General features: G+C 45.9%; 1 pseudogene; it reads right to left on the bottom strand.

Moving 5' to 3' along the window:
• Window positions 1–3520: 3520 nt before the first annotated feature.
• On the bottom strand, window positions 3521–16332 carry LOC146202279 (speckle-type POZ protein B pseudogene; annotated as a pseudogene).
• Window positions 16333–26040: the final 9708 nt, after the last annotated feature.

Here is a 26040-nt window from a genome sequence, read left to right as displayed (position 1 = left end):
ACACACAAATGTTCTCGAAGTACTTAAGATCCTGATTCAGTCAGCATTTCAGAACTCAACACTGAGTTGCCAGAAAGGAATTGACACAGGTATGTTATTAGGTCCGTTTCTTTGATATTTGAAAAATTTCTCAGAATTCTTCTCAATTAATTATACCAGGAAAGTGACAGAGAAGACCGAAATGCCAACTCCTTATGTGCACAAGCCGTGCAAGAAGATTTTGAGCCTGAATTTTCTTGACGCAGGTCGCATTTTGATGAATTGATGAATATATAGTGCAATGTGTAACTTTGAAGGAAAATTTTTTTATTGTTTGCTGCTCTTTTCGATTCTGCTTAACTGTTTATGCCCATTTCATTGATTAAAAGTAGTCGCGAGACTACATATGCATCTTCGGTCTTTCAACCGACTGATACGTTTTGAACGAAGCTAGAACAGCCCAGTCCACTAGACAAGTGACATTTTTACTAGATGGGTAAATTTTTGTTATTTACTCTGAATCTGAGACGCGCCATGAATTTTTGCCGGTGCCTTCTGATCTAAACGAAAACGGTAGCGGTTGACAGAATCTGCACCCAACAGTTCACCATGCACTCACGTCAGGTTGCGCTCATCATCATCATCATCATCATCATCATCATCATCATCATCATCATCATCATCATCATCAGCCTGATTATACCCACTGCAGGGCGAAGGCCTCTCCCATATTTCTCCACTTAACCCGGTTCTGTGCTAGCTGCATCCACTTGACCCCTGCGAACTTCTTAATCTCATCCGCCCACCTAACTTTCTGCCGCCCCCTGCTACGCTTTCCTTCCCTTGGAATCCAGTTTGTTACCCTCAGCGACCATCGGCTATCCTCGCACTACATGTCCTGCCCATGTCCATTTCTTCTGCTTAATTTCTACTAGAATGTCGGTAACTTGAGTTATTTCTCTGACCCACTCTGCACGCTTTCTATCTCATAATGTTACCCCTACCATTTTTTGTTCCATAGCCCTCTGGGTTGTCCTCAACTTAAGTAGAACTCTCTTGGTTAGCCTCCACATTTCAGCCCCAAAGGTGAGTACTGGCAAGATGCAACTGTTGTATACTTTCCTCTTGAGCGATACCGGTAAGCTGCTAGTCATAATCTGCGAGTGCTTGCCAAATGCGCTCCATCCCAATCGTATTATTCTTGTTATTTCCTTTTCGTGGTCCGGATCTGCGGTTACTACCTGTCCTAAGTAGACATATTCGCCTACTACTTCCAGTATTTCGCTACCTAATGTAAACTGCTGTTCCTTCCCGAGGCTGCTGAACATTACCTTAGTCTTCTGCATATTGATTTTCAAGCCTACCTTTCTACTTTTCCTGTCTAGGTCATCAATCATTATTTGCAGTTCATCCCCCGAGTTGCTTAGCAAGGCAATGTCATCAGCAAATCGCAGATTACTGAGGTATTCTCCATCTACCCTTATCCCTAACTGCTCCCATTCCAAGTCTCTGAATACTTCCTCTAAACAAGCTGTGAATAGTACTGGGGAGATTGTGTCTCCTTGCCTAACACCTTTCTTTATGGGAATTTTGTTACTTTCTTTATGCAGAACTATGGTTGCTGTACAGCCGCTATATATATCTTCCAGCACTTTCACGTATGGCTCGTCTACCCCCTGATTTCGCAATGCCTGCATCACCGCCGAGGTTTCAACTGAGTCAAATGCTTTTTCGTAATCAATGAATGCTATGTATAAGGGCTGGTTATATTCCGAGCATTTTTCTATCACCTGATTGATGGTATGGATATGATCGATAGTAGAGTACCGTTTCCGAAACCCTGCTTGATCCTTTGCTTGATTGCGTCTAAGGTTGTCCTGATTCTATTAGCGATTACCTTAGTAAATACCTTATACGTAACAGACAGTAAGCTGATTGGTCTGTAATTTTTAAGGTCCTTAGAGTCCCCTTTCTTGTGAATGAGGATAATGTTTGCATTCTTCCATGGTTCCGGTACCGTCGATGACACCAGGCACTGCGTATACAGGGTGGCCAGGTTTTCTAGTACGATATCCACCCCGTCCTTCAGCAAATCTGTAGTTATCTGATCCTCTCCAGCTGATTTCCCCCTTTTCATAGTTTCTAGTGCTTTCTTGACCTCGTCCTTCGTCACTGATGGAACGTCTGACTGTTTTTCCCTACCGCCAATCTCATTACGGTCCTGACTACTTTGGCTACTGTAGAGATCTGTATAGAACTCCTCGGCTACTTTGACTATCTTTTCCATATTAGTGATGACGTTGCCCGCCTTGTCCCTTATCGCATACATCTGGTTTTTGCCTATGCCCAATTTCTTCTTTACCGCTTTAAGGCTTCCCCCGTTCTTTACAGCATGCTCAATTTTCTCCATGTTATACTTCCTTATATCGGCCACCTTGCGCTTATTGATTTGCTTTGATATCTCGGCCAATTCGATCTGGTCTGTTGGATTGGAAGCTTTCATACTCTGGCGTTTCTTAATCAAATCTTTCGTCTCCTTAGACAGCTTACCGGTATCCTCTCTAACTATCCTACCGCCTACTTCTACCGCGCACTCAGTAATGATATCTCTGAAATTATTGTTCCTTGCCTCTAGGGTAAGGTCGCCATCCTCAGTTAGAGCTGAAAACCTATTCTGTAGCGAGATCCTGAACTCTTCTGCCCTCCCCCTCACCGCTAATTCGTTGATGGGATTCTTTCTTACAAATCTGTTGCGTTCTTTCTTCAGATTTAGGCTAATTCGGGACCTCACCATCCTGTGGTCACTGCATCGCACTTGCGTTACACCTGCTTAAAACATTCAAAGGCAGATTGCATAGCCTGGTAAATTTATTTTTGTACAAAACTTAGAAGTAAAAATGTTGAAGTGCACCCGAAGCTTCATTCGACCGTGCACGGCCGCACTGACGAAGGAGGGCGCGCGTGAACGGATTGTTGACTGTATTTTATTCCTCGTACACGATATATGTTCGATGTTGATGACGGACATTGTATAAACCATAAGGGGCGAAATGTCAGGACCTGCCAGTTGCAACTGACGCGGGCGAAGCTAAAAGCGAGCGCGCGTTTCCCTTGCGCGTGAACGGCTGTAGCGGAGGAGCAGCAGTGGGGCGGTGGCGACCCCACCGAGGCGCGGCGGGCGGTTGAAACAGACCCCATTGGAGAAGCCGTAAGAGAAGAGAAGCGCTCTCTCCCTCGAGACCGGCCGCCGCCTATGGAAGTAGAAGGGCCCGCTTCGACCTTGGGGTCAAAGACTCCTTCACCGTTCATCCACCACGCGCATTACACTGGCGGTCTCGGACTCGCGCTCATGTAGAGGGCGCACGCTGACTGCAACGTTCACCCGCCCGCTTGCTGATGTTTGGGCGCCCGACCTGCGGCGCTTGGGAGTCGTGGTGTTCGGGGCGGGCTCGTTGGATCGCCTCTTCTGGGGGAGGGCGAGAAATTGTGGTGGGGGTGGGCGCCATCTTTGATGTCATCCGTGCGAGGAGAGTGTCTCCCTCTACTGCTCTTGTGGTGGTCGCCACTCGCCCACTCTGTAGCCCGTGTACATGGGATCAGCCAGCTGCGTGTCACTGCCTGCAGTGGTCCTTCGTTGTGAATCGGCCAGTGATGGTGCGGCGGTAGCTTGGTCGCAGCTGCATACCACCAGCAAATTCTTGGTATCGGGGTACATCCGGGCATGGACTTCACGCTGACAGCATCACCAGCCCAAAATATTTATTCGCCCGCATTGCAATAAAGTATTCAATAGCCCCTGACATAATTTCTATCTCCAAGCAATGTGCTCATGCCTCTCTTAATTTATGTGACGCAAACAAGGTACGCTAGCCTAGCATAAAACATCCTCCGTCGTGTTTTCAGTGCGAGCGAGCGTCGATGATGCACTTAAGCGTAGCCCGCCTAAAAAAGGCGTATCCGATAATATTTATTCTCATAAAAATATGTTAGACATTCGCAAGTGGAACTGAGGTTAACGATTGAGAAATAAAGTGCCCAATACGTTGAGGAAATCAGCAATCTTTATATATCTTGCATTGGCTATATGTGTCTTAATTGCCGCTTATACACATTTTGCCCGATGACGGCCGGTTTTATACGAAGCTGGTTCTTCTATGCATACACAGAATCGGTTTAATGCATTTAGTCAAGCATGTGGGAGCTAAAGCGACGCAGTTGCTTGTTCCGCGCCTTCGCGGTCCGAAGAACTACCGGTGGCGGTTCACCCAGCCTTCTGCTCGGCACTCATTGCGCTCCTCGTACACACATGCGAAATTCAGAAATTCCCACAGATTGGATGCTCTAGGCAGCATCAGAGCGTCGAGCGCTCTGATGCCGCCCAGAACGGTCATCGCTGATACGACCAGCTCGCAGCGACAGACGGCACGCTTTTCAATTCTTGAACACTATGGTACATACTTAGGCGCCGGACGGTGGACAGTGTCCCCCACTCTGCTGGAGTGAGCTGGCCTGGCTCCCGGAGAGGGGAGTGCACTGTGCTCCTTTGCCTTCGTCTTTAGGTGCCGACACCACCAACGTTACTAGATTCTTGTAACTTTGGACACCACGACGGCTCGGCGAGACGTCAGCGCGTGACGATAATTGGAATCAACCAATGATCGCCAGGGTGCCGCCCCGGGCCGCTTATTTTCGCGGCAAGAGGTTTATTCGCACGTCAAGAAGCTGTTTGCTAACTTTTTTTACCGATGTAGCGTGTGAATAAATAACTAAAGATTTAGGTTTTCAAGAAATCGCATTTCAAGTTCACAATCATCCAAAAAAATTAAGAAGCAGCTATAGTTTTAAATTAAACGCGCTCCAGGCTAACTTCTGTTGCCGTGATCGAGGGCGCGCTGGCAGAGGTAAACAAACCTTACAAATGGTGCCCTTCGGTAAAACAGCTGATTCCACGTTTAGTGCCGGCTTTGGCGCATCGTCTGAAGTAAAGGTGCTGTACCATGTCCCTAAATGCGCGGAGAAATCAGATCTCAAAGCAGTGTAATCGGCCTTTGTTGTTTTTTCTTTTAGAAACAGAAACGAAAGGAAGATCGACCGCGGAGCACGCTCCGGTGGGCAAAATAAACTTTTATGTCCGCACGAAAGTCTCACACACAAGTGCTTCATTTAGAACGAGCACGGGGAAAAGCAACGTGGTTGAGCGTACACTAACAGCCTCGCTCGTTTTCATTCGTTTTGTACTGTATGTCGCCTCCGCCTTTTGCTTTGGGTGCACCGCCGAGCCCAACCATTCCTCAGCGCCAACTTTGCAGCAGTTGAGTTCAGCCATTTGACGCACGTATGAACCTGACCGTTAGTGCCTAAAATATCTATTCTTTGAAAGGTGCTCATTTTATCTGCTTCTTGCTGACCACCAGACTCAGCACCGGATTTCTTGAAAAACTTGCAGGCTCACATGACTGGTTCTTGCAGGCACAAAATAATTTTTATGCATTTTAGTCTTCCCGGTATTGATAAGGAAAATTTTTAATCGGGTTCTGAGTCGTTCAGAGACGGGAGTATCACCTTTGATTTAATGCTTGATCACGATCTTGTGCAAATTGTCCGAAATACGACGTTTGTTTCCAGCCTATTTTCTGATATCCTTGATCTGGCTTTCTTTCCCCAATCCCATGCTGAGTGGAAAGATTCTATCGACGATGGATTATGTGACCTCCAATATGGTTGCCGTTCCTTTCCGTTATCTGCTAGACATTCCGATAGATCACCTGCCTTGAAAATGGTCAAAGATTATGCACACGCTGATTATATCGGCATTCTAGATTTCCTCGATGCTCAGTTGGAAGAATTCAACAGTGATAATGTAGGCTTATTGTGAGGTATGTTCGAAAATATATGCTATTTTTTGTCTCTAGAACTTTATTTCGAATCGTGTTAGGAAAACCAGTAAATCAACACCGTGGATGACCAGAGATATTATACACCTAAAGCGAAAGGCAAAGCGGTTGAATAAGAAGGGTTCTGCGACCAATGCATTTACCGCAGCTTGTCTTGCTTTATCTCAAGCCATGGCTCGAGCCAAGCACATTATGTTTTAACACCACTCTCCCAAACTTCATAAAAGACAACCCTCAATTTGTTTTTTTCAATTTCTATGGAGAATAAAATAAGCCAGTTGGCCAAATAGTTCACTATGGCGTGCTTCTAAATATTCCATAGCAAATACCACACCAGGTTTTAAATATCATTTTCACAGTGTTTCCCTCTTTCCACTCATTCGCCTGATGTAAACACCCTTGTTAACATGTTTCTCAGGTTAAATGTTAAATCTTCACCCGGCCCAGACAAAATACCCAAAGCATCCTTCGACGATATGCAGAGGTGCTAGCTCAATTCCTCGTGGCTATTTCCAGGTGTCACTGCGATCTGCGACGTTGCCAGAGGACAGGAAGTCTGCACTGATTTTACATATCCTAAAGATAGGCGACCCTCATTCCGTCTATAACTACCGCCCAATTTCTATGTTATTTTTATCTTGCAAAAGGTTAGAACACCCAGTTTCGAACTACATCCCTGACTACTTAAAAGAACCTACATATATTATCATCCTTCCAGCATGCTTTTAGAAAAGGATTTTTCACTGTCACTCAGCTGTAAAATGTTGTTCAGTTCCTCAGCTCTGCGCTTGACATATCCGGTCAGGTGTCTTTAGATTTTAGTGAAGCCTTCGACCGTGTGCCTCACGATAACTGGTTACGAAACTACAAGCAAATTGTCTTCCTGATTTTATAATTACCTCTAATCTTTCCCATCGTACTCAGCATATAACCATTCACAATTGCAGCTCGCCTAGTCTTCCAGTTATATCAACTGTACCACAGAGAATATTTTGTAACAATATGGTAGACGTTATAAACTAGTACTTAAAAATTCGGTTGTTTGCAGATGATTGTACCCTTTTTAGCAAAATCAACTCAGAAAACGACCAGCTTGCAATAAACTCGGCCCTGAATTCTTTAAGCGACTGGAAGACTAACTGGGGCATCGAATATACCTTCACTAAATCGGTATTTCTTCGCGTCTTAAGGAAGAAACGTCCACAGCGATTTGCGTATGCTATCCAGGACAATCATCTCGCTGAAGCATTGAATTTAACAAAAATAAATGAACTGAACTGGAAAACACAGATTAAAAATATTCCCCCTTATCCTTCTGCAAACTCTGCTAATCTTAAAGGCGTCAGGCTACAGGTAAAACACCTAGCACATGCACCTCTCATCCGTCCGAAACTAGAATATGCTTGCGTCATTTGGGACACATTTACTAAAAACAACGTCTGCGCAATAGAAAGAATTCAGCGCCGAGCTGTCCCGTTTATTCATTCTGTGTACGGTCGTACAGATTTCATATATCCTCTGATGGCGTCCAACAACATTCACGAGCTCTATTCAAGGCCGAAGTTCTTGCGCATAAATTTTTTTGCAGTTGCTATTGAATGGCAAATAGGCCTAAGACCCCAAAGCACATTTAACTCAACTCAGTACCCGGCAGACCCATCATAATCATTCGCTTCCCTTAACACCTTATTTTGCGAGAGCCACTTCATTCCAGAACTCATTTCCCCCGCATACTATATCGGATTGGATCAAGCTACTCAATAACTGCATTCAATATTTGAGTATAATTGAAGCATACATCCTGAACAGCTCATAGTTGTCATGTAATCTCTTTTTTTTTTTTTTTTGTTTTAGCCTGCTTGTAATTTGCAGTTTCTGTCATAGCGTTTTCCAGCTCGTCATGGGCACTTCCCCGTGTCATAACTACTATTTAAGTTCTGCGTGCTCCATATTTCATTCGAGAGCAAAGGTTTTATATACGTGTTTGTTTCGAAAATTGGCCTATCTTAAGGCAATAAAATTCACAATGAAGGTTGCTAGACCATTTGAAACGCAGAATTCGCAGTGTATGTCGTAAAAAATATCCAAGCAATTGTCTATATTTCCAGGCGACACTCAAGGATACTGCGAATGTCTGCGCAAGCCGGTTGTTTACATCGCCTATCTGTGCCTTCACTACCGAATGAGGCGGTTAGAGTGACCATCTCAAGGAAGCTCACACCACCGTTAAGAGCCTGTCGCTCGAGGAACACGAAAAAGGGTGGCGCTGAAGCGGCGCTCAGACACGTCTCTTGCATCGGGGGACTTCATCTGTGCAAAACGCATACTTCCTGATGCCAGGGCTGCTATCCCATCTCGGCATCACATCTGCTATCACATCTCACAATCCTTACGCTGTTGCTACATTCTCTGGACTTCCCAAGCGCACCCCTCTGCGTTTTGCTTGTGAAGCATCTTTACGGACTCATAGCGAGAGTTCGCGTTCGTGGAGCCATTCGCTGCTTATATATAGAAGCGGTGCACATGTACGTAAATGCAGCATGTTGCGAACACTTCAGTGTTTGCACAATATGACAAAATTGCTTCGAAAATCGCAGGACATTACATATGCAGGTCTAATAGGCTGCAAGGCTGTACATATAATAGTGTATAAAATTGCCGGAAAATATTACACAAAGAAGGCGACTGGGAACGGCCCTATACCCATTTTAAGTTCTGAGAAATGTTTTATACTAAACAAAAAATAAAAAGAGAGAGAGAGAGAGAGGGGGGGCGGCAGCTTTTTGAAATGCTATATTATCATATTTTGTCCGTAGTAAAAGTTCATTGTAAACGCCCTAGCTGTGTTGACATATCTATGGCAGCAAACGATGTAAAAAATTGAATTTAAAATTTTCCAGCTTCTATATTCCAATTCGCGTCATCAACACCTACAGGGACGCCATGGGACTCTTTCGGAAGATAACAGTGTTTATGGATAGGCTAAGAAAGTCGCACCGAAAACGTTCTGGGTGCCCTGTAGTTAGCTTGTGAGAACGGCCAGTGATGGTGAAAATTTCGTGGAATTTTTGGACTATTCCTACAGCTTATTCTAAGCATCATCAGCACCGCCATGAGCCAATTATGTCCACTGCGGAACAAAGGCCTCTTCCACGTCTCTCCAGGGAAGCCTGCCCAGTGCCAACTGCAGCCACCTGATCTACGCGAACATCCCGATATTATTCGCCAAACTAAGCTTCTGTCGTCCCTGTGCCTCTTGTCTTTTCTGGAATCCTGTTCGTCCCCCTTAACGAAGATCGGTTCTCTTGCCTACGCAGTAAAGGCACTACACTTGCCCACTTCTTTTCCTGGTTATCATGTCATTAAATGAACTTTGTCCCCTGGTTCTCTTTGCCTCTCTTCCCGCCTGGTAATTTAACACCTATCATATTCAGTCGTTGTTGTGCCCTCAGATAATGGCACTTACCCACAAGGGGGATTGGTCACACGTGAAACTAATAGTAAGGGAGGTATGTAGTTAGATATGAGAATAAAAAAAAAACTTATATATAGTAATATGCAATACGACAGTGCAATACAGTACCATAGCCCGCTGCGTTGTCCTTAATTTGACACGACTTCATTCACCTCCAAGTTTCTGTCCCATTCATGAGTACCGGCAAGATACTGTTCCAATCAGCGTGCCACTTTCTCAGTGAACGCAGCATCCTAGTTACTTGCAAGCAATGCTCTATTTGTAAAAAGTAATTTTCATTTATCGTCAGTTTCCCCTAAAATGGGAGGGGACGAGGGAATAAAGCAATAAACAGAAACTGTCCAAATTAACACTTTCGGCCTAGAATTTCGTATCTCGAACATAAATGTTTTTCCTGGATGTTAATTTTATCTATATCGTCCGATAAATACGCAAAAAAATATATTGCTCGCAGTGCAAGTACTTATGGATATAGAGACATGGTGTCACAGTCGGACATCAGCGCTCAGTGGGTGTAAATGCGAAAGCAATCGCTTTGGTTTCCGCGAGCCACAAAGAAAAGAATGAAAAAATGATAATTCCTAAATCTTGAGGACACGTAAAGCAGTTTATTTACTTGTGTAATCTGTAGTTTACTATATTTAACAAATTCCAAGTTCTACACAGGCTACAAAAAATTCAGTCTCAAATGCAGCCTCGCACTCTCTTGGCCAAAAAGAAGAAACGACGCATTTCCGCGGACATTTGTTTTTTTTTCTTGCGATGTTTATTGCCTCGGGGCATAAAAGGAATGATATGAAGGATGAAGGGTCTGGTCAAACAAATGAAAAACAGTTGGCTGATGTAATGAAGTCTAGTAGTGAACGATGGTGCGGTCCCTGCGTCCAAGCGGCATACGACGGCTGATTATGGGGGAGAGGCGCGCTGCCACCAGGTGCCGGATCGGAGTCGGCTTCAGCGCACATTGTATTAATCAGATGCTTAATTTGAGCTAGTTGGAAATTACTTTTCGAAAACATAGCGCAAAAAAGACACGGACGACTCAGAAGTAACGGGACAGGCGGAGGGGCTTGCGAAACTCGATGAAGTCGTGAGCTCTGCTGTGTAGGGCCACCCAAGATAGACAGGTCACGGCAGAGAGTTCTGACAAAATGTGATTCACTGCAGAAGGTAATGGCAACCCACTCCAGTATTTCCTGCCAAGAAAACCCTATGATCAGTCACAATAGCATTAATGATATGGCGTCGGAAGATGAGCCCCCCATGCGGGACGCATGTTACTGGGGATAAACAAAGGGCGATTCCTAGTAGCTCCAGGACGAATGAAGCGGCTGGGCTAAAGCTAAAAGGACGCTCAGTTGTGGATGTGTCGGGAAGCGACCGGAAAGTCCGATGTTGCAAGGAGATATATCACCTAGCAACATGGAATGTAAGATCTATGACGCAAGGTAAACTGGATGTCGTCAAGCGAGAAATGGACAGATTGAACATTGATATCTTGGGTATCAGCGAGCTCTAGTGGACCGCAATGGAAGAATTTAATTCCGGCCACCATTATGTCTTTTATTGTGGGCACGAATCCAGGAGAAGGAATGGGGTCGCTCTCATAGCAAACCGAAGAATGGGCGAAGCAGTGCTAGGGTACAACCCCAAAAACGACCGAATGATTTCACTTCAGATGCAAGGTCAGCCTTTCAACATAACAGTTATCCAAGTCTATGCACCAACCACTACTGCTGAAGAAGCTGACGTTAAAAGATTTTATGCTGACCTACAATGCCTTCTAGACCGCACTCCCTAATCCACGTCCTTTTTCTCATTGGAGACTGGAATGCTAAGGTGGGGAGTGAAGAAATATCCGGAATTACAGGCAAGTTCGGTCTCGGTGAGGCAAATGAAGCTGGGCAGAGGCTAGTAGAGTTTTGTCAAGAAAATAACCTGACCATAGCGAATACTCATTTTCAACAGCACAAGAGGCGCCTGTACACATGGACTTCACCGGACGGTCTGTACAGGAATCAGATTGATTGTGTTTTTTGCCGGCAGAGATGGAGAAGCGCTATACAAGCAGTAAAAACAAGGCCAGGGGCCGATTGTGGCACCCATCATCAGCTTCTTGTTGCCAAATTTAAGGTTCGATTGAGGAAAACGCAGAAAACTAGAAGGCCTTTCAGGTATGATCTAGATCAAACTCCATCAGAATATGCTGTTGAAGTGAGTAATCGATTTCAAGAATTAGATCTAGAAGACAGAGAGCCTGAAGATATGTGGACTGATGTGCGTGATGTAATACAAGAAGTTGCTACTAAGGTAGTTCCAAAGCAAACGAAATGCAAGAAAGCAAACTGGTTATCTGAAGAGGCTTAGCAAATAGCTGGGGAAAGGAGGATGGAAGAAGTTATGGGGAAAAAAGAAAGATACAAGGCTCTCAATGCGGATTTTCAGAAAATCGCAAGAAGAGATAAGAATGCCTTCCTGAACATACAGTGCCAAGCAGTTGAGGACAACAGCCAATTGAGGAACACAAGAGCTCTGTATAAGACAATCTAAGATATCAAAGGAAGCTTCTGTGCTAAGCTGGGCGTGATAAAGGACAAACGAGGCAGGGACCTCACGGAAGCCTCAGAGATAAAGAACAGGTGACAGGAATACACAGAAGAACTGTACAAGAAGGACCCGGATGTGCAAACCCAACATAAGACGGCTGTGATTACTGATCTCGAGCCGGGCATCCTGAAGAGAAAAGTTGAATGGGCCTTAGCCAGCCTTGCTAAGAAGAAAGCTAGCGGAACTGATGGCATTCCAGCTGAGTTGCTTCAAAACCTCAACCATGACGACGCTGTTAACGTTCTGCATACATTATGTCAGCAAATCTGGACAACCCTGCAGTGGCCACAGGATTAGAGGAGGTCAGTTTACATCCCTATTCCAAAGAATAGCAGTGCCAAAGATTGTTCCAACTACTCACAATCGCGCTTATTTCGCATGCTAGCTAGGTGATGTTGAAAATCCTCCTAGGTAGGCTGCAGCAGTATGTGGATGGGGAGCTTCCGGACGTGCAAGCTGGGCTTCGCAAGGGCAGAGGAACTAGAGACCAGACTGCCAACCTTCGCTGGATCATGAAATAGCAAAAGGGTTCTAAAAACCCATCTACTTCTGCTTTATTGATTATGCGAAAGCGTTTGACTGCGTAGATCACAGCAGATTGAGGCAAGCTCTCCAAGAGATGGGAGTTCCAAATCACCTCATCTATCTCCTCAGGAACCTGTATGAAGGGCAAGAGGCCACAGCCAGAACTGGGCATGGTCTTACTGATTGGTTTCCGATTGAGAAAGGAGTGAGACAAGGCTGCATACTGTCGCCCTGCCTATTTAGCCTACATGCTGAGTGCATCATGAGGAAGGCCGGTCTGGACGAGTCTTCAGCTGGAGTGAAGATTGCTGCGAAACGTATCAACAACCTTAGATATGCGGATGATACCACTTTAATGGCAGAAAGTGAAGTGAAACTCAAGAGACTTCTGATGCTCGTACAAGAGGAGAGTGAGAAGTTCGGGCTTAAACTGAACATTACAATTCAAAGATCATGGCGTCTTGCCCCATCAAGTCCTGGAGCATCAAGGTACAAGAAGTGGAAGCTGTGACAGATTTTCTCTTCTTGGGCTCCAAGATAACCCCGGAAGGAGACTGCAGCCATGAAATTAGGAGACGCCTACTTCTGGGAAAGAGAGCCATGGCTAGCCTTGACCGCCTGGTAAAGAGCAGAGACATTAGTCTGCCAACCAAGATCCGTATAACTTGTATTATGGTATTTCCAGTTGTGATGTATGGATGCGAGAGTTGGACTGTGAAGAAGGCTGACCGCCGAAGAATTGACGCGTTTTAATTGTGGTGCTGGCGGAGAGTCTTGAGAGTTCCTTGGACGGCCACAAGATCAAATCAGTGGATATTGTCGACCATAAACCCTGACTGCTCATTGGAGGGTCATATTCTAAAGTTAAAGCTCATCTACTTTGGTCATCTGATGAGAAGAGAGGCGTCGCTGGAAAAAGATTTGATGCTGGGAAAGGTTGAGGGTCACCGGATAAGGGGTAGGCAGCGAACGCGATGGTTAGATGGCATACTTGAGGCGCTGCAGATGAAGTTATGTTATGTTAGGAGGAAAGTGAGAGACCCGAAAGCGTGGCGTGATATGGTCCATAGGGTCACGAAGAGTCGGACACGACTGAACGACTGAATTGAGCTGTTCATCAGCCAGCGAGCATGCGCAAAGAATAGCACTATCATGATGACAGCGCGCGGAAAAGAAAAGAAAGAAAGAAAATAAGAATCACGGTGCCGAAGGGACAAAACCGCCTAGGGTGGAATGAGATATGCGTTTAACAAGATTAAGAAGAAAAGGGAAATGTAACGGCTATAAAACATGAATTGTAACGCAATAAAAGCATTGAATACGAGAAAGAAAAGTGAAGACAATCCTAGTTCAAATACAACCGGAAAATGTCTTGAGGGAAACACAACTGATGAAATGGTTAACACCGACAGATGTCCGTCCAGGAATGCAACCTTACTGTCAAGTAAATTAATAGGAGGCGTGCTGACGCAAATCTGCCCGGCTTTTCTTGTGAAATACCCCTCCATGACTTCGCGCTCTGTTTTCCATTTAGCGGCTCTTATAAAATATGTATTATCTATATCTGGATAGCATTCATTATCTCCCTCTGTTTAACATGCTTTACAGTGGTCGGCAAGGTTGCTGTCTGATTTATTACGTACGCACAATCTATGATCTCTCGCCCTTTAGTTAAAGCATCTTCCTCTCTGCCCTATGTAATGAAGCCCAGAGCCGATAGAAATCCTGTACACAGCGTAAGCCTTGCATACCGTGAATTTCGTTTGATGTTTCCTCGTGGAAGCATCTCGTTCTTTCCCTTCCTTAGTGTTGACCTGGGAAAATTTGCATGGAGCAGAGAAAACGACGTTTACAGTATAACGCGCTGCCAGCTTTTTGAATTTATGCGAAAACCTATGAAAATATGGCGTTACTTTAACAGGAGTCTTGTTTTTGTTAACGTCTGTTCCCTGCTCGATAACTTGACCCTTTGGGGCTTTCAGTTTTTGAAAAACACTCTCAGAAACTGCTAGTACGAAATCCACGGGGAAGCCTATCTCTTGAAGAAGTCTGAACTGCTCTTGATTGCTATCGGCCATGCGATGCGTGCATGATTTAGTCACGGCTCCGTGAAGACAGGAAGACACGATCCCCCGCTTAACAACGTTTGAGTGCGCGCTGTCAAAGCGCAACAGACGCTTCTGGTTCGTGGATGGTACATCCAGCAAATATTACTGTAGGTGAAATTCAATTCAATATCTAAGAACTGCATGCGGCCCTCTGTAGGTGCTTTCCAAGTGGAATTTAACCCGGCACCGTGCTCAGAAAAAATGCTCAGCACTTCCCGACAGAATCACATTTCTTCGCATGTCATTTACTAAAAATAATTAAGATATTGTCAACGTATCTGGACACTTTTACAACAGGAAGGTGAGAAAGGTTGGCTTGAATGCGCTTGTCAACAGCGGATAAAAATAGGTTGAATAACACAGGTGCAACCGAAGAACCTTTACAAATGACTTGTTTTAATATTGAAATGGCCTTCTGAAATGATAGCTGTTGACGAAAGGTAGAATTCCAACACGGTTCCCACGCTGTTTTGGTAGGCGATTTCCCCGCTTTCAGAACTCGTCTGACGGAGCACCACGAAGAATTCCTGGAATACCTGGTGGTCCGTGTGGGCGAACTCCAATTTGTTCCGCTGCACTTCCAGCTCGTGTTCGAACGTAGCCGCAAATGCAGGATAGCGAGCGACAAGGAGAGCTTTGTGGGCGTAGAGCTCCTGCCCATTGACACTCAGGACGACATCGCTGAACGTCTGGCATTCAAACAAGTGACAAAATTCTCGACAGCCGGCACTGAGGGACCTTGAACTTCTTTATGTTCTTCAGCCACGAAATGTTCACCAAGTCCGAAACAACGCTCACTTCACAATATAGTGTGAGCTGGTCGTCAACAAGGAGTTCGTTTGCCTTCTACAGCAATACATCTCTCCCAATGAACTTCTTGAAGCCCCAGTCATTGCCTTGGAAAAAAACGATATGCCATTTTACTCGCCATAACCATAACCAGGCCATAATCCTGCTTGGCATTGAGGATAGAAAATGTGAACTTGGCATGTACCTTACTTTTATTGCTGGGTACCAGTAGCAGGTACACGGATAGGTAATCCTTGCTCTTCTCGTCCAGGCCCTTGGGGTTCTTCTTTAGGCACAACCTCGGTGTATCGTTGGCCGCGGCAGAAGATGTTGAGCTTTTGATCATTTCCCCCACTTCTCGGTGGAAACTGAATTTGTTGATCTTCCACATGAAGGAAACACTGATGACATTCACATGTGTGAAGCCCCAGTTCTCGGCCCCGGGCGTGTTGACCTCGCTCAGCGGAGCCGAAGTGGGCAGGCAGGGAATGGCCTTGCTTCTATACGACTCCAACAGGATCTCACCGCGAGCAACGACGGTGGCACCGGCTGCGGCAGCCACGACGCTGAGCAGGTAGCCTCGAAAGAGCTCTTCCTCCCAGTGGGTGCCCTCACGTAGTGCACAGAGATACCCTTTCCTAAAGATGAAACTCCTTAGCGAAGACGGACGTAGTGACGGTGTAAGCTGGTCCCAAGGCAGCCCCATGAGCCGCGAACGGATTGGCCTCGGGTATAGCAGCCGCCAAGCAGTGTTCTTGTCTGGACACAGCCTCATCGCCAAAACGTCTTCCTGGCCTCCTTGAGAGTACCTCGAGGCTCCCTCCTCCCGATGGCGGCCTTCGCGCAGTGCCAGCAGATACTCTTTCCTCAGTATGAAGCTCCTTGGCGAAGAATGGCGTTGTGACTGCTTAAGCTGGTCCCACGGTAGCGCCATGAGCCTCGAGCTGAGTGACATCGGGTATAGCAGGAGCCTTACGGTGGTCATGCTACGCTGCATGGCTGCCAAGTCGAGCAGTCTTCCTGCCGGCCCCTGCAACTTTAGGCCTGCATGATGATGAGCGCCAGCATTCGTGTCGGCGTATTAGTATCGCCAAGATCCGGGTGGCGAGGAAAGTGGGAATCCGAACTCCGAAGGGAATCACTAATATTTTAAAACCGCCTTCTTTTTCACCTAGCGGCACAAGGGCGTGCCACGAGATTGCAAAAGGACATTCGTTTTCTTTCTTCTCTTGTGTAACGGCTATGTGAGAAATTCTCGACTGTGATCATCATATTCAGCGTATGCTTTGGATAAAAAAAAGTCACATAGGCAAGCTAGATATATCTATAAAATCTCAGAGTAATATTTAATCTGGACATTCGATATCCCCACACCAAGTACTCCTTCACCCAAACACACCTCAAGAACGTTGCCTAATAAGCTCATCATCATCATCATCATCATCATTAGCCGGTATATAACAACTGCAGGGCGAAGGTATCTCCCATATCCCTCCAGTTGACCCGATCCTGTGCTAATTGCATTCACTTGACCCCTACGAACTTCTTCATCTCATATGCCCACGTAACTTTCTGCCGCCCCCTACTAAGCTTTCCTTCTCTTGGAATCCGGTTTGTAACCATAAGTGACCATCGGTTTCTGTTTTGCACAACATGTCCTGGCCATGTCTATTTCGTTTTCTTGATTTCCACTAGAATGTCAGTGACTTGAGTTATTTCTCTGACCCACTCTGCATCTTTCCTATCTCTAATGTTACCACTACCATTTTTCTTTTCATGATCCTCTGCGTTTTTCTCAACCTAATTAGGTTCCTATTTGCCAGCCTCCAGGATTCAGCCCCATACAGGTAAGTACAGGTAAGATGCAACTGTTGTATACTGTCCTCTTGAGTGACACCGGTACGCTACAAGTCAATCTGCGAATGCTTGCCCAATGCGCTCCATCCAAATCTTATTATGCTTGTTATTTCCCTTTCATAGTCTAGATCTGCTGTTACTCCTGTACAAAGTGGACATATTCGCCTACTACTTCCAGTGCTTGGCTATCTAACGTAAACTACTGTTCTTTCCTTAGGCGGTCGAATAGTACCTTAGTCTTCCGTCCAGCGCTTTAGCCGAGAAGACTCACGGTCAACGAAGCGGTAACACCGCCTTGAAAGAATCTCACTGTAAAATCTACCTCACAGTGAGGCAACCTCAGAGGTGCTCTCTAAGTAGGACCTCTTCAAGCCACTTATGATTACGCGCCTCTCACTGGGACTGAACGCCTTGTCCCCGTGTGCGCGGAGCTAGACACTGCTTCGCAATCTCCACATTGTCTGCCCGCCAAGCACTTTCGTTCCTCAGTCTCCTCAGAGATCCCAGAGCAACAACGCTTTTTGTAACGAAAATTACACTAGGCTAGTAGAAGCGCATTTCGGGGAGCCGAGCGTAGGCATGCTCCGCTACCACGGCAACCAGCTGGGCCGTTCCACTGGTGTTCAACCACTGCACTAGTTACAGAGAGGAGGAGAAGGATGGTATCGGCATCCCAGAAGATGCGCGTGCTGGCGCTGAAAGGAGGAGAAGGGTATTTTCATACTACACGTGCACGCACCGCTGCGGACAGCTGACCAAGTGGATCAGGAAAGCGTATGCCGGCATCGCATGCACAGGGCATGAAGAGTGATTCGGCTTAGAACAGCGGTTTGTTCCGCCGTGGTGGCGCAGTGGATAAGATGACCGACTACAGCTCGGGAGTACCCGAGTTCGAACCCGGCGTTTCGATGGAGGCGAAATGGGGAAGCATCCGTGTGCTGTGCGATATCAGTGCACGTTATAGAACACCAGTCCGTCAAAATTACTCTGCAGCCCTGCACTACGGCACGTCTTTCTCTCTTTCCGGTTTCACTCCCATCTTCTTCCATTGCCTTAAGGCGCTGTCAGGTGTCCAAAGAACAAGGGCGATAGATAATGTCTCTTCCCTTTCCCTTGAATAAATTATTGCAATAGAACGCCGGTGAACTTTGATGCGTTCAACGGAACGCTGGTTGTGTTCGATGCTATGCTCGATCTCCCACAGCCGAAACTTTAGCCCGTTGTGGTGGTGCCGTCGTTACGGCGCTCGACTGATGTGCCCGAGGATGCGGGATCGAATCTCGGCCGCGGTGGCCCCTTTCCATGGAGGCGAAAAGCAAAGCGCCTGTGTGTTGTGCAATGTCAGTGCACGTTAAAGAACCCCAGGTGGTCCGGATTTTCGGAATCCTCCAATACGGAGTCTTCCATAGTGTCACTTAGTGGTGACAAGGCCGTAGGCAACATATGAGGAGGCTTGAAACATTCTGGAATAGACTCTTTATTGGGATGACTTGCGCCCACAAAAGATCTAAGCAATCTGCGACGGCGACAGCACGAAGCGTGCTAGGCGGTCGTCGATCAACGAACGCCCGTCGGATTCGTCAACGCTAAATTTAAAGGCTGCGAAGAAACATCCAGATAAAGCCGCAGACAGTGGCTATCACAGCCTGGAACATTGCAGAAACACGCGCAAGTGGCCGAAATTTGCTAGATGCAACTCGACGCATCCTGTGCGACAAGAAAACGATAAAACAGCATCTCGCGGCAACGAGCATGAAAAAATAAATACAGAATTGATCCATGCGCTAGAATCCCAGTGATAAGGCCTCATACCGGCGGCTGTCAAAAAGCAACAAAGATCTAAACCGATTGTAGAATATACTACCTTTTTGGAAAGGCATCGCCTCGATGTTTACAAAATAAACACAAAAAGACAAATAAATTGCTAACAATTAAAATACGGGCGTTTAGCGCGCGAAACAAGGCTTCAGGTGCAGCACGTGAACTATTCGCATTCCGGCGCCGCTAGGATGTGGTCATGCCATCGCGTATGAGTTCATATAGTCAAGTTGTCCTATGCGCCGAAGGACTGTGTATGGCCCAAAGTATCGGTGCTGTAAATTTTCACTTAGTCCACGACGGCGAATTGGCGTCAATGCCTACACTTGGTCTCCTGCCGTGTACTCTGCGTGGCGTCGTCGCAAGTTGTATATGCAGCCGTCGGGCTTCCTCTTCACGCTGCAGGTTGGCGGCGACGTCTAGGTTGTCTTCTTTTGTCCCATGCGACAGTATCGCGTCAAGCGTCGTCGTAGGCCCTACATAAGCTTGAACGAGGTCGCTCTGGTTGTCTCCTGGATGCCCGTGTTATACGCGAAGATCACGTACTGCACGATGGTGTCCCAGGTCTTCTGTTTGGCGTCGACGCACATGGCGAGCGTCTCCGCTATAGTTTTATTGAGACTTTCCTTGAGTCAGTTTACCTGCGGGTGGTATGCGGTCGTCCTGTGGCTTGTCTGGCTGTACTTCAAGATGGCTTGAGTAATTTCCGCTGTAAATGCATTTCCTCGGTCCGTGATGATCACTTCAGGAGCGCCGCGGCCACAGGAGAATTCGTTCGACAAAAAACTTGGCAACTTATGGTACGGTGCTGTTAGACAGAGCTTTCGCTTCGGCGTACTGAGACATGTAATTGGTTGCCCCGATGGACCCATTTTTTTGTGATTGGCCATCCATATATTCCGCGCTGATGAAGTTGGGAAGGAGCCGAGGAACTCTATCCCAATTTATTGAAAGGGCTTAATCGGGGGCGATATGGGGCTCAGTAGACCATCTGGTCTGACTGGGGGCGTCTAGCGTCGCCGACACCCACGGCATGTATTCAGGTAATGCGCAACGTCTGCAGGCAAGCGTGTTCAGTAATATTTCTCTTATATCTGGCGCAACGTGCGCGCGAATCCGAGATGCCCTGCTGTCGGCTCATCGTATAGCGCCTGCAGAAACTCCGGTATGAGGCTTTTGGGCACAAGAAGCTGTGCTGTTCTGTTGGCTGTAAAGTTCTTCTTCGTGAGGACGCCATTCTTTAAAGCGAATGACTATAAATAACGCTTGAACACCACAGGAAGAGAAGCGATCTTTCCTTCGAGGCAACCAGCTAGGTCATTCAACTCGAGGTCAAAGCGCTACTGCTGGGCAAAACTGCTGGCGTTTACTGATCCCAAGAAAGCGACTTCGTCGTCTTCTTTCGGCGGCGCGTCAACGGAGGCTTGTAACAATCACACTGGACCGGAATACTTTCAACTAGCCTCATAGACGACTATGATGTCAAATTATTGAAGACGCAGGCTCCATCGCCTAATTCGGCCGGATGGATCCTTTAAGTTGGCGAGCCAGTACAAAGCATTGTGATCGTTCACAACCCTCAATGGTCGTCCGTACAAATAGGGGCGGAACTTTGATGGGGCCCAAATGATGGCAAGACATCTTTTATTTGTCGCAGTATAGTTGAATTCAACTTCCAACAAGGAACGGCGGGCGTACCTGATACGTTTTTCCTGTCCGGCAATTTTCTGAACCAGAACAGCATCCAGGCCAATGCTGCTTGCGTCGGTATAAATTTGTCTCCTCATTTTCTTCGAAATTCTTGAGTACAAGAGGCGAGTGTAAGCGGCCGTTAAGTTCCTTAAAGCATCATAATGCGGCGCTTCCCATTTAAAAGGCAAGTCAGCCTTTGTAGGCTGCGTCAACGGTTTGGCGATGCGCGAATAGTTGATGGCAAATCACCGATAGTAAGCGCATAGCCGAAGGAATCTGCGTGAAGCTTCCTTGTCGGCAGGCGGTGTAAACTGTGCGATCGAAGCTGTTTTCTCCGGGTCTGGGCGAACAACACCCTTGCTAATGATGCGATCTGGGAACCACAGTTCCTCGCAGGCAAACTGGAATTTCTCTGGTTTCAACGCTAGCCCGGATGATGTAATTATTTCAGCACTTTCCGAAGCCTTTTCAGTCGGTCTTCAAAGCTTGAACAGATCGGGTTTAGGCCAACATTTTGGTTCATGGCCCCTTTTCCCAAGCATTTCACCCCAGAAGAGCCGAACATCAGGCCGGGGGAAATTGTGTACCCAATGGGAACCGGTGGGTACCTGGCGGCACTAGGGATCGAACCCTGTACCTCCCGAATGCGAGGCGGATGCTCTACAACAAGGCCACCGCTTCGGCATCACAACGACATCATTCAAGTATTTCAGACAAATCTGCCAATTCAAGCTCCGCAAAACGGTATCCATCACCCGCTGGAACGTCGCTGGTGTAGAGTAGGGGCCGAATGGTACAATCGTAAATTCTAAGAGGCCGTCTGGCGTGATAAACGCGGTCTTCTCGCGGTCTCTTTCGTCGATCTCAATTTGCCAGTACCCGCTCTTTAGGTCCATCGACGAGAAGTGCTTGGCATTGCAGAGCCGATTCAGTGTGTCGTTGATGCGGGAGAGAGGGTAGGCATCGTTTTCATTATGCTATTCAAGCGGCGGTAATCGACGCAAAAACGAAGTGTTCCGTATTTTTTCTTCACCAGAATGACGGGAGCCGCCCATGGGCTGTTTGTTGCCTGGATGACGTCTCCACAAAGCATTTTATCTACTTGCTGGCGTATGGTTTCTAAGTAAACTTATTTCTGTAATACTCGCAGCGTCGATACTTGGTTTGTCCCTTATTTTAGAACTAATTATACACTTAAACACTAAAACACAACCTTCCTCACATACTCAACAAATATAAATACAATGATAATTTCCAATTCAAAGAATTGCGGAAATATTTTGTGGAGCTGTGAGACTTTTGTATTTTTGTTACTTCTGATCTTGTAGGTGCGCACTGATGTACAGAGCAAGTTTTAACATTTTGATTGTGTCGTACTATTTGATGTGTCTATTTTGCTTGCTATGAATGTACATCTGTTTTAACTGTACACTAGAGAACAGTCAGCATGTCTGGGTGAATTTTACATGTCCTTACGCATACTTCAAAGTTTTCTAGTAGCTGACCCTGAAACCTGCATAGTTTGCATGGAATAGTTGCATTTATCGAGTGTATTATATTTTGTTTCTATTTTTGTGTGTATTTTTCTCTCTATTTTACATGCATCATTCCCTTGTAGTAATTCTCCTACACTTCGGTGTCACTGCTTTGCAACACTTTGTATATTTTTTCCGGGCCCTGTTAAGCTGCAAAAGCGGCCTTTTGCCAGGAGATCCCTCCAGTTGTACTGATGGAATAAATAAGTAAAAAGTAGCTGACGTAATTCTGCTCCCTCGCTATTTTTCTTGGAACGATAAAATGTAGGTGGGTAACATGTGACCACAGATTTCGTACCGAAGCAAAACTCGCTCAACAATCGTTTTTACTCGTGCCATCAACTATGAGCTCTTTGATAGAACACGTTGCGCGTTTAATATCAGTACGCAGCTCTTCTAGTTACAAAACACCTGCTGTTCTCCTCTCCTGTTAGGAGTGCTTGAAAAGTAAGATGAGGTGCGGTTCTCAAAAAATCTATGTGGTTTTTCTCAGGATTCGGCAGACTTCGGCTGTGACGCTCCATTGAGATTGAGGAGAGAGAAAATCTAGTGGATATTTCCCTCAGTTTCAGTCCTCCTATTGCAGCATGAATAAAGAAATCGAATCCGCCATTGAAGCATTTGGAGCCGATTCCTAACGCACACGAGTACTGCCTTGACGATTGCAACGACAAAACGAATGCGGGAAGATTGAGTAAGGAGTATACCTGCCTCAAACATATTAAGCAATGTAGCGAATGCATGATGTATACATAAATGTGCCCGAACATATGATCCCTAAGAATGCATGAAAAAATTCTTCTTGTTGGATTAAACCTCCCGCTAAACTCGACCACGCCGTGGCAAAGGGCTTCAGCAAGGTAGGCAATTCAGGTTCCGAAAATGATTTTGTGCGGCCCATCAAGGTTGCATCCAGCGTTATTTTAAACGAGTTACTGATGTTACGATTATCGCAAGAGTCTAAGCTTGTCGTATTCTTTAAACTTTTTAAAGTACAATTATACACCTCATTTTCATCGGTCGGTTCGAAAATAGAGATTGAGAAACTCTATCGCCCACAAATTTAAATAAAACACGGATGAGATATCGACTCCTGATTGTAGTAACAAAATCGTTAAAAGCATTGTCCAAAGAATGCCCATTTAGGTCAAAACCATCCTCTGTTAAGCTTTTCATGTCATTTGGGTGAGTAATTCCATTTAAAAGTTTATTAAGGCGCCTCCAATTTTCTTTAGGATTATTAAAGAGTTTCATGTCAAAGAGGTTATTGTGGGAAGTAGTCCTAGCTGTCCTGATTTCTTTGTTCAAAAAAATCCGAAATGTTTTAAAGCGGACCAGTAGTGCGGTACCCTTAGTGCTGAACAATTATGCGACCATTTTTTGCTTCTTTACAAGTCGCAGAAGTCATGGGGACATGCACGGCTTGCGAGCGTTTTTGGAACCTTTGCTTCAATGGTAGAAAAACATTCATGATAGTCTGGTAAAAAAATCCCCAAGAAAGTTCTAGGCAAGCCCGAGTAGGTGCTTCAAAAAAAGAAAAAAAAAAAAAAACGTTTCCAGTTTACTTGCTCTGTACGACACCTAAACGTTTCAGGGTTTTTGTGTGAACTAAGCTGCCGATGGGGATTAAAGGTTTGTGCTAAGCGGGATTTGGAATAAATGCTTAGGAAAACAGGTAGACGACCTCCGTCTTGAGGCATTTTGATAGACTAACAAGCAACGCCACGATGACAATGCATGTATAAAATTTTTATATTTTTTTTAGAGTCTCGCTTTAAATCTCCTCTATCGTGCGCGAGCCTATCACGTGGTGGTCGCACATAAAGCGGCAGAGTGGGCTCCGAGCAGAAAGTCTTCAGTGCTTCTGTGCGAGTCAGCATCGGCAAGGGACACGTGATGTAGACAAGCCACCTGTGAGAGCAGGTGGCATTCAGACGACGGCGCGACCAGCGAACTGTGGAAAGCGCGAAGATGCTAAGAAATAAAGCACAATGCACAGGGGTGTAGAGCGCAGGTTTGTTGTTTAATGCGACAACACAAGGCAAAGCAAAAAGAAAACAACTAATGACTTCTATTTTATGGTTACTCTGTCACCGAATTTTAGAAATAAGCAATTTATGTCTGCCTGATGTACGCTTTTTTTTTTCGCACACTGCTAGAAACACGTTTGCCCCCTCCTCCCAAGATATAGATATTGCAAGCAGATTTCTTTTTTGAGCCCAGAAAATGACATGCTTGCCGTTGGCAAGGACGTATATTGCCAAATAAATGTCAATGGCGCCGGCTTTCAATCTGGACACACCCATCAGGACGACACAGCGGCGTCAGGTGATGTCAGTGCGCAATAGACCTACTACGATGAACAGCTCGCAAGGTGAACTCGATATATTCTTCAGCGCTGTGTGAATTGTACCATGCCTCAAAAATACCGAAATTAAACTTATTTTCGAATCTGCGCAAAATATACGTTTCTGTTTTTTCTCTTTACTAGCAGCAAGTTCTCTGGCTCAAAGACGTGCTTCGAAAGCTGGAAGTTGTATACCGCAGGAAGGTTCTCTCATAGCTTGCTTCTGGCAGCGGACTTTGGCACTTAACGGTGGTCGATTCTAACCAGAGTTAGAATCGGCCACTTCTAACCAGTCAGGGAGCAAAAAAAAAAAAATAAAGAAGAAACAAGGAACACAAACTTCCAGCCGTTACACGCTTACAAGCCTTTACACGCTTACAAAAGCTAGCCGCATGTAACGTTCATGTATTAGGGCTGGCCCGAGGCAGGAGGCACGAAAAGCCCTCTACGAGGGCTTTTCTTACAGAACTCACCATTTTAGAGTTATATATGAATGTATCTTTAGAACTAAGGAAATATTAGAAAAATGCGGTACATGATCGATAGTAAACGGGAGAAAGGTAGCTTGAGCCTTACTCGTGGTCGCCGCCTCAAAGCTGCAGCACGAAGAAGCGGGGACGTGGCGGCCTAGGCACCTCTACTTCCTGACGAGGAAAAGTGCCCGGTGCGCTCATCCACCGCGAAGAGGGCTTGACAAACGGGCTCAGGCCGAGCGTTATTTCCCAATCCAGTTCCCAGGCTTGATAAGGGGATGGCCAAGAGATCGAATTGTCCGAGTTGACTTTGAGAAAAGAATATATTGTTATTGAGACTCCAACGAGGCGTTTGGAGCGCAAGAAGTGTCACGCGATGTTTCCAACACATCTTTCGTTTTCACCATTTCCACAGGAGTGCGTGAATTCTACTCAAAGATGGATGCTGCTTCGATGACATTCAGGTGGAATAATAGGAGTTTAGTACTAATGACATAAGCGGAACGCTGTACGTAGATTATTTTCAGCGCGTGGCTTTTTATAGGCCCCAGGTTAACCGGCCCGATATTGGAACTGTGCTGGCAAAACACGGCCCAAGGGCGGCACATTGTTGCCAGTATGTTTCTGATAAGGGTCCTGCCATTCTATAAGCTGGTTACAACGGGCCAGGTATGCCATTGCTTGCTGACATTGGTACTATGTCTGGAACCCAGTGATAAACATTGTCCTGCAATACGTGTGGCTCACCAATATTTCGCATATGCTGGTGTGAGCTTTGCAGCATCGTCCATCAGATCGATCGGTCTTCCAACATTTCATATACGCTCGTGTGCGTTTGCAAAAATTGTTCGCTCATTTAGGTATGACTGCCAACATCTGATACACGTTTATGTATGCTGGCAAATATTTTTCGCTCATTAAGATCCCGCTGCCAACATGCG

Source organism: Amblyomma maculatum, chromosome 1, assembly GCF_055883805.1.
Source record: "Amblyomma maculatum isolate TAMU_Amacu chromosome 1, ASM5588380v1, whole genome shotgun sequence".
Taxonomy (NCBI): Eukaryota; Metazoa; Arthropoda; class Arachnida; order Ixodida; family Ixodidae; genus Amblyomma; species Amblyomma maculatum.
The sequence above is the reverse complement of the archived record's forward strand: the minus strand, read 5'-3'. Positions and strand labels throughout refer to the sequence as shown.